The sequence below is a fragment of the Rattus norvegicus genome, chromosome 2, assembly GCF_021556685.1.
Source record: "Rattus norvegicus strain SHRSP/BbbUtx chromosome 2, alternate assembly SHRSP_T2T, whole genome shotgun sequence".
NCBI lineage: Eukaryota > Metazoa > Chordata > Mammalia > Rodentia > Muridae > Rattus > Rattus norvegicus.
The window spans coordinates 221,749,181-221,757,500 of NC_141535.1; the positions used below are offsets into that span (position 1 = coordinate 221,749,181).

Genomic DNA, 8,320 nt, shown 5'->3' on the forward strand with positions numbered 1-8,320 from the left:
CCTAGACTGAGCTATGTGAGACACTATCTTAAAAACATAGTTTTTATTAAAATAACACCAAGTAAGACGTAAGATTTTCTTTTTGTGCTGGCTGGTGGCATTGCACACCTTTGATCCCGGGACTCAGAAGATAGAAACAGGTAGGCATCTCTGGGTTCGAGGACATCCTGGTCTGCGTGGTGAGTTTCAGACCCTGTCTCATAAAAGTCAAAATAAATAAATAATAAATAAATAAAAAGATGTTTCTTAGCTTTTGTTTTGTTTTGTTTTTCTTTTTTTCCTGACAAGGTCTTGCTATGTAGCCCTGACTGTCCTAAAACTCACCATGTATACCACTCTGGCTTTGAGCTCCTGACTGATATTCACCTGTTTCTGGTATGTGAATTAAAGGCTTTTGCCACCACATCTGGCCTGAGACTTAAATTTTTAATAGTTTGGTTAACGTTAAGAAGTCTTGCAGACAAAATGGAAGACTGTAGGACAGCCAGGAGACTGAAAAACCATTTCTGACCCGTAGAGTCAGTCGGAAGTCTTTGTCCGTCTTAGTGATATCTGCAAAATGTCCTGAATTGCCCAAAGAACAGAAACCCGAAGCTTATGTCTGTGGTACTAGACCAGGACACTCACATGACAGAGGACCACCCAAGTCCAGCTCCAAACAGCAGCGCCAGGGTTTGCTCCGATTTGATGATTCAAACAAATGGCCCAATGGGATAGGCCATGAGAGTGATTTCTCATGGTATTAACTGGTCAGGAAAACTAGTTATTTAATTTGGAAAATGTTAGAAGCTGGAGCATCGCATAAAAATAGCCAGACTAAGGCCTCTGGCTAAGAGGCAGAAAAACAATTAACACGTGCCCCACTCTCAGAATTCATCGGGCGGGCTGCACGCTGGACTCTTGAAACGCTCTCTTTGGCTTCATCCTACCGCTCCACACCGGGTATAGGCTCCCCATTAAGCAGCTTAGGAAATCGGATTGCTTGCGTAACTTGCTCCGGGAGTCGTTTATATTTTTAGCAAGTGTCTTTACACAATCGTGGCAGGAAGCATGCTCAAAGTTGGCAGCGGAGAGGCAACTTCCGCGTCCTGTTTACCTGGGCGGTGAAGAGGTAGTGAGAGCTCTGAGTCTCTTCTGAGGGAGACAGAAGAGGGTCCAATCCATCACAGGCACTCACGTGGAGAGGTAGACATTCCGCCCTCTCCCAATCATTGCCCGGGAGTTGGTTGCTCCATCCAAGAGACCTGCGGGGGTTGGGGGTGGATCCTGGTGCATTCGTGGCACAAACAGGATAACAGTTTGCGAACATTTTACTGTCAGTAGTAAGAAACACCCCACCAGCTCAACTTTGGGTAATCTCTTTCCTCATCTTTAATGAAACATCTGTGTGGAAACAATCATTAGAATGAAAAGGAAGACATTGGCACCGAAGGGTATGATGGGAGGAGGGCGGAACACAAACTGCAAGCCAGGGAGAGACCGAGAGGCATTGCTCTCCACGCACGACGAGGAAGTGGCGAGAACACGGATCTGTTTGAAACTAGCCGCCATCTGCAGGAGTTGACTTCTGGATGAACTCGCTTTGGGTTAGAAGGTGAGCAGACTGAGGTTTCTGCTGTAGTAATTACCTATAATTACCATTTTGGAATTTTTTTTTTTACATAAAAGGAACTGGGTTACAGTTATGCAGTAATAATCCACTTAGGCACAGCTTTTCTGCTAATTCCGCCTGTGACAGAAATCAGGAGGGGGCAGGCAAGACTCCCACCCAGTCAAAGGCTTCAGAAAACACGCTTCGTGTCACCACATGTCCATTAGATAAAGTGATCTGCATGTGTGAACCTTTGGAAATGTAACAATGGCAGACTTCAAGGCAGGGGGTGGTGGGGAGCAGATTTTTAAAAAAAACAGCTTAATCACTCTGGGTCTGTGTCTTCTTCTGGGGAGCACTCTGAGAAGTAATAAGTCGTTACGGCCCACTTTCTTCTGGATGCACGTCCACTCTGAACAACTCCTTTTGTGGAAATGGCTTTCCTAGTCTGCCCAGGCTCTCCGACAGACTCTCATTCCCTGCTCAAATAGATCCCGAGTGTGAACTCTGACGAGGATTTCTGGTTTCTAAACTGGTTCCCTCTCCATAGCTCACTGATCACATGGTGTGAAATTCTATAGTGTTCTACCTCCAGGGCTATATTCCTAGGATTAGACCCGGGAGCCCGCTTCCCTATTCACCGGCAAGCAAGGTGACATTTTGAGTGCTCTTCTTGAAATGTTAAAGTTATTCCCAAACTCATAAGTTCCCAGTGGGTTTTTTCTTTCTCTGTAGAACAAAACCCACGCCAGCCCTTAGAGGGTCTTCTGTATTGGATATGGTTTGTGTTCTGGGCACCTCTTGGGTTCCATTCTCCACCATAGAGAATGAAGTTACACTTCCTTCTGGACCAGGAACCCGGGTCTCCTCCTGACATCTGTTTTGCTTTCAGGCCAGAACACACTGCCACACCAGTTCAGGCCTAAGCCCTGTCCCTAGAGAGCCCTTCCGATAGCTCCCAGTGTGGCAAGAGCATCCACATCTATTTTCTTTGCTTTGAAAAGTACTTTCTTCGGTCTCTCTGGTAGGTGGCAAAGTCCTGGAGAGCAGGGGTCCTCCCTGCTGTGCTCACAGGAGGGGACAGCAATTGGTGGGAAGAAGAGAGCAGCATCCTGTGGAAGAGCAGTAGACCCTGCCACTGAGAAACTGCATAGGACCTTCCTCCACCCCCCCCCGCCCCCGCCCCCCGGAAGTGGCTGCTCTGTGGATACAGGACTCTTTTGTCGTCAGCTGCAGGACTAAGTCAGGACTGCACACAAAGAACAATCTGGTGACAAGTGTGCATCCGTTTGCTCTGCGTCTACTTCCCTGGTGTGGACGCTTGTCGGTGTGCTGGAAGAACAGATGTTATCCAAATTGTCTGCGGGGCCAGCCCGGCTCTGTTGGACATGTGGTCTGATGGAGAGAGAAGGGGCAGGCCTCTCACCTCACCGAAAGGACCTCAGGACCTAAGATACAGAGGGAAAGCCTTTCAGGATGGCGGAAGGAAGCCGGAGAATGCTAAATGCATACATTACAAATCTGCATCCTACCTGAGACCCAAACCTGAGCCACTGTGACAAACCACATACCAATCCAGACATACTTAGCATCCAGACAAATTTGCCTCTAGTTTCTCCAATTGCCACCTAATTCTCTTTCTCAATACCTCCCTTCCTCTTCTCCTCCTCTTAGCACCTTTTAAGACTGTATTTATACATCCATAATAAAGTAGCTCAGAGGCCACCCCATAGTGAATGCCACCATTTGGGGCCTTTACACTGGAAATTTGGGATAACTGGTCAGTGGCTGCAAGGTTGGCACAGCCGTCATTGTGAGGAGGTCCGTGTGGCAGTAACTCCTTTAGGATTCACCCCGCTTTCTCTGTGTGCTTAGACCAAGCTGAGACTCTGGAATCTATAACTGCGTTGCCTGTTGTCCCCATCCCCACCCTTGTCATCTAGAGACTGAAAACTTTGGCTGCTTCTTGGAGAGCCGGGGAGGGAGAGAAGTCAGAAGGCTTTGTTGGAGAGCCGGGGAGGGAGAGAAGTCAGAAGGCTTTGTTCTGCTTCTGGTTTAGGCCTTCCTTCTCTGTGAGAGAGAAGTCCTGCCATTTTCTATCTTAGTCAACTAATCGACACGGACAAGTTAGGAGCTTCGTCGGCCCATGGTCTCCTCTGATGCTTAAAGTGCCTACCGAGGGCTTGTATGTGGTCAGCAAGTAAAGACCTGTGACAAGTAGAGATGCTGCGGTTGATAGAAAATTCCTCTGGGCTCCTCATGTGCCACGGCATCCCTGACCCTATCAAGTACTGTGATGGGAAAGCATCTCCGGGTTCTGTGATGAGGTCAAGGGCATGGGATATGTCTCTAGTGGCCACGAAGGAAGCGAAAGCTACCGTCAGTGCTGGGGTTAAAGTAAGGTGTTCAAGCTTTGGAACAAACGCACCAGATTTTGACTTTATTGCAACTTGGACCCCAATAATCCAAAGTCAAAAATATCACCTATCCTGCAGCCGTTGAACGCATTAAATAAGACAACACCAGAGGCAGGGTATACGCAATTCCTGGAGCCCCGTCAGTGTGTCGATAGATCTTAACCTTGACCCTGGCAAGATGGAGAGCTGGTGTTTCCAAATTAGAAATGACAGTTAAATACATCTTTAGTTAAACCTATTGCCGGTGACTGTGGAAGGGTTTGGGTCAGAATGGCAGCCGAATCTTCCTGGCCTGCATATGCAAATCCGCTGGAAAGCAAGAGTGGGGGAGGGGTGGAACCCCACGAAACCTGGGCGTCTAGTGTCCACGAGCCCCGGCTTAAACACTATGTGAAAAAAATGGCGACGCCACCGCGTGGGATGTTTGTGAGGGTATTTCGAGATAATCGTGTGAAAATACCTCTAGTCTAAGAGGTAATTCTTCTTTGCTTTGCATGATCTGCAAAATGTTTAAGGTCTTTATTTACTAAGTTCAAATATTCTTAACCTGAAGTCTAAAAAGAGGGTGCTTCTGTGATAAATTACTGAATGCTGTGTGTCTATTAAACTATTTTATTCCTGGTAATCTCCCCTCCTTCCTCACCCTCTGATCCTTTCTTTCCTTGTCTCTGTTTCTCACACTCCTTTAATTTACATTTCGTTGCAGAATCTGGATGCAAGCCTGTGCGTGTAGTGCCAGGGTAGAAGGCCTTTTTATTATGGTCGGTTTCTATAGGAAGGAATAGAATCCTAGCGAAATGCACCCTACCCACTCTCTGATAGATACTCTTCCGCAGATTTTTTTCTTAACAAAGGCTCTTTTGGTATTCTATGCAAATTATCTTGACTGTAAGGTGGAAACACATTCAGCCGCCTCCTCAAGCAAAGACATCTCTTCAGTGTCAGATTCTTAAAATTCCTTGAATAAAAATCCACTTCCCTCTAGAGCTATCGTTGATGTATTTTTAATATTGTGATTTTTCTTTGTTGTTTCACAGAGATGCATTCTAATTTTTGTTTGTTTGTAGTTTATAATGAAGGGAGCCAAGGAAAAAATTAGTAAGGGTCTATTTAAAGAGTTAAATCATTTCCCTACAGCTTCCCTAAGCGGAACCGATAGTCTTAGTCTGACTTAGAGAGCAGGGGTAGAAAGGCTGCCAACATCTGTTTTGGTCAGAGTCAGATAAAAGAGACTAATTCATGGCGGGAATAACCCATGTATGCCATTCTGTATTTCATTACCCTTTACACACACACACACACACACACACGCATGCACACGTGTTATATAGATGGACAGATAAATTCCATCTACAGTGTAAGTAACAGAAAGGTGAAAGGCTCAAAGAAGTCGTTAGTGACTTGTTTACCACACTGCCAATATCATGCTGTACAGCCTAGGTCTCAGTCACTTAAGAGAACTGATATTAAAATAATAAATGAACAAACAAACAGGCCAAAGCGAGAATACCTTTTGAAATACCTGTAACATGGGTTAGGGGCTGCTGTAAAGAACTGAAACACAAGAACAATGCAAGATCCTCCGTTGGCATCAGAAACAGGCTTTAAGGTTGGTTGCAGATCGCCTCAAACCCAGCAATGACGGTGACATCACCCTTAGTCAACAGGGACCCGTGCCCCTGTTGCCATGGCAATGACCATACATTCTCAGGGTCCATTTGACTTACCTCCCACCTTTATCTGCGAGCGGTTACATCACAACCTAAATAAAAGGCAGACCGTTCCTGACCTTTGTCCTTCTTCTCTCTCTTTTTCCCCTTTGTCTCCGTCGCCCCCTTTCCCCTCTTCCCCCACAATAAACCTCGCTCAGGTGGAACTGTATTGGCCTGGTGCGGTCTGTCCGGACACGAGCCTCGATTCTATCACAACACCTTCCCCTTAGCTTTTAGGTTCCATCTCTCATTTAAACTAGTTCAGTAACTGCAAAGAATGTACGGAGGAGTTGGGAATCCCATTTCGTCATTGGAGGTAAAGATGCCACCCAGTACACCAGAGAGCCAGGAAACTCTCCGGATAATTGGGGAGCCAAACAGGCAAATAGACATAAGGAGGGCATGAGTAGGTTAAGAGCTTGACCCCAGAATGCTTTGCATTTTGTGTTTGCAGTACCGGAGTGTGTGGGGGAGGGTAGCATTGATTGGTTGGTTGGCTGGCTGGTTGGGTGGGTGACGGGAGACCATGGGTTGAGTTCCTTCTTTCTGGCATCATGCACCAAAAACCCCTTAGCACCCAAGGTCATCAACAAGCTTGCTCAGCCCAGAATCACTAAAGGCAAATGGTTCATACTTAAAACCAATTTTCTTAATTGATACAAATCTCAGTATGATTCCTGACGGGAAGAGGGCTTATAATATCCTTTACATAGGGAACAGGAAAATCTTGAGCCAAAGCAGCCCAGAACATGAAGTAAGCTTCACAATTTGACAGCCGGTGTGGCCCTGGAATAACACTCCACAGGGCAGATGGGGTTGGTGCTCTTGCGTGTCTCAAGATCAGAATTCTGTTCTCTTACTTACTAAGCACAAGCTCTTCCAAACTAACCCTGTTGTGCGGCCCCACTCCCTCTTCTTCCTCCAATCTTTTTCACTCTCTTTCGACTCCATTGCCTTGGAAATTACCCCAGTTGTGGTTGTGGTGGAGACATATTTGTTCTGGAATACTGTAAATCGAGTTCACTGTGAGCTGGAACTGTACAATGAAAACACAAAAATAATACTCAACACACACACACACATGCACACTCACAGAGAGAGACAGAGAGACAGACAGAAACAGAGACAGAGATAGGCAGAGATAGACACAGAGAACAAAACCAAGCATCACCTTTAATAAAATAGAATAAGAAGGTTGGGGTAATGTTAGTCAGTCTGTAGAATGACTTCCAGACAAACATGAGGACATGAGTTAGGATTCTCCAAGCAAAGCGGGACACATCTGGAGTCTAGGTTTGCAGAGTGGGGCAGGAAGTAGAGACAGATAGATCTGTGGAATCCATTCACCAGCCAGTCCTAATAAATAAAATGTTAGAGCAATTAAGGAACATACCTAAAGCTGACCTCTGGCCTTCCCATAGCACATATGCACATGCACACAAATATGTGCATAACACACACACACACACACACACACAAATATAAACAACAAAAACTAAAAACCCAGTCATTTATGGTCCAGCAGTGGGAAGAAGCTGATCAGACACGGGGTGGGGCTGGCTGAAGACACTTGTTTCTGAGCAACTGTCTTGTTGAACAACAACTGTAATCTTTGAGTCTCCGCACACAATACAAATGTTCTCTTTCTGAATTCTTCAAACATCTTAGCCTTCATCAACCAGGATCCAACATAATTGAATACTACGACAACCCTGCAACACTTATTTGAAACTTCTTTCCCCTTTTCCATCCATGAAAAAGTTGTAAACATTAAGAGGTTCACGGAGACCACAAACAAAACCAATGAGAATCCAATGTCTACGCGTGTACATCCGACCCAGCATACATACATTCAGGCCAGTCTCTTACGCTTTCAACAGTAAGAAATAACACTGAAGAAACAGTGGTCATTCCCATTTGGAATCTCAATCCTGAAGCAGAACAGAGCCATGATAATGGGAGAAATATTGCCATGTCCTTTGCTTTTACTGAAGCAAGAAAACCGCTACTGCCCTTCAGAAAGATTTTGACGAGACAGAATATTCTCTTTTTTTTTCTTTGCATTCCAGATAATTGAATTTCTTTTTTCATCTGCCAAAGAATGTTAGAGCTCTGATCCTTCTAAGAAATCTGGGAGTAGTAGCCTGGAATTATTTATGATTTATGACTACTGTCATAAAGGATTTGAAGCCTGGGATTCAAAGAATTGATATGACCAATATGCTAGACACTGCCCTTGACTTTCTCCAAAGACACGTGCTTCGTTTACCCCAACTGTAAAAATGGAAACAAAGACCCATGGAATGGCAGACTTAGAAACAGCCTTTAGGGCTAGGAACTCAAAATAACCTGCCTGTGGTCCTTCAGGTTGGCTGGACTTAGAAATACTTGGGGAAATGAGAACATTGTTGCAGGTATCTGCAACTGTGTTTCAGAGAGGATGGAGGGAGGGAAAAGACAGACAGGCTGGTATAAACCCATGGTCTGAGGGTGCAACGAAAGGAGCAGAAGAAAAAATACTAATCTCTCTCCGCTTCCGACTGGGATGTAAGACGTCTGCTCCGGCAACCATGAATTCTGCCATGTTTTCCCCCACCAGA

General features: G+C 45.4%; 1 long non-coding RNA gene across 1 annotated transcript; it reads left to right on the forward strand.

Moving 5' to 3' along the window:
- The first annotated feature begins 1,038 nt into the window (after positions 1 to 1,038).
- On the forward strand, positions 1,039 to 4,990 carry LOC147996546 (uncharacterized). Its single transcript, XR_015672571.1, has 2 exons — positions 1,039 to 1,594; positions 2,620 to 4,990. It is a non-coding gene; the product is annotated as an uncharacterized LOC147996546 (long non-coding RNA).
- The last annotated feature ends 3,330 nt before the right edge of the window (positions 4,991 to 8,320 follow it).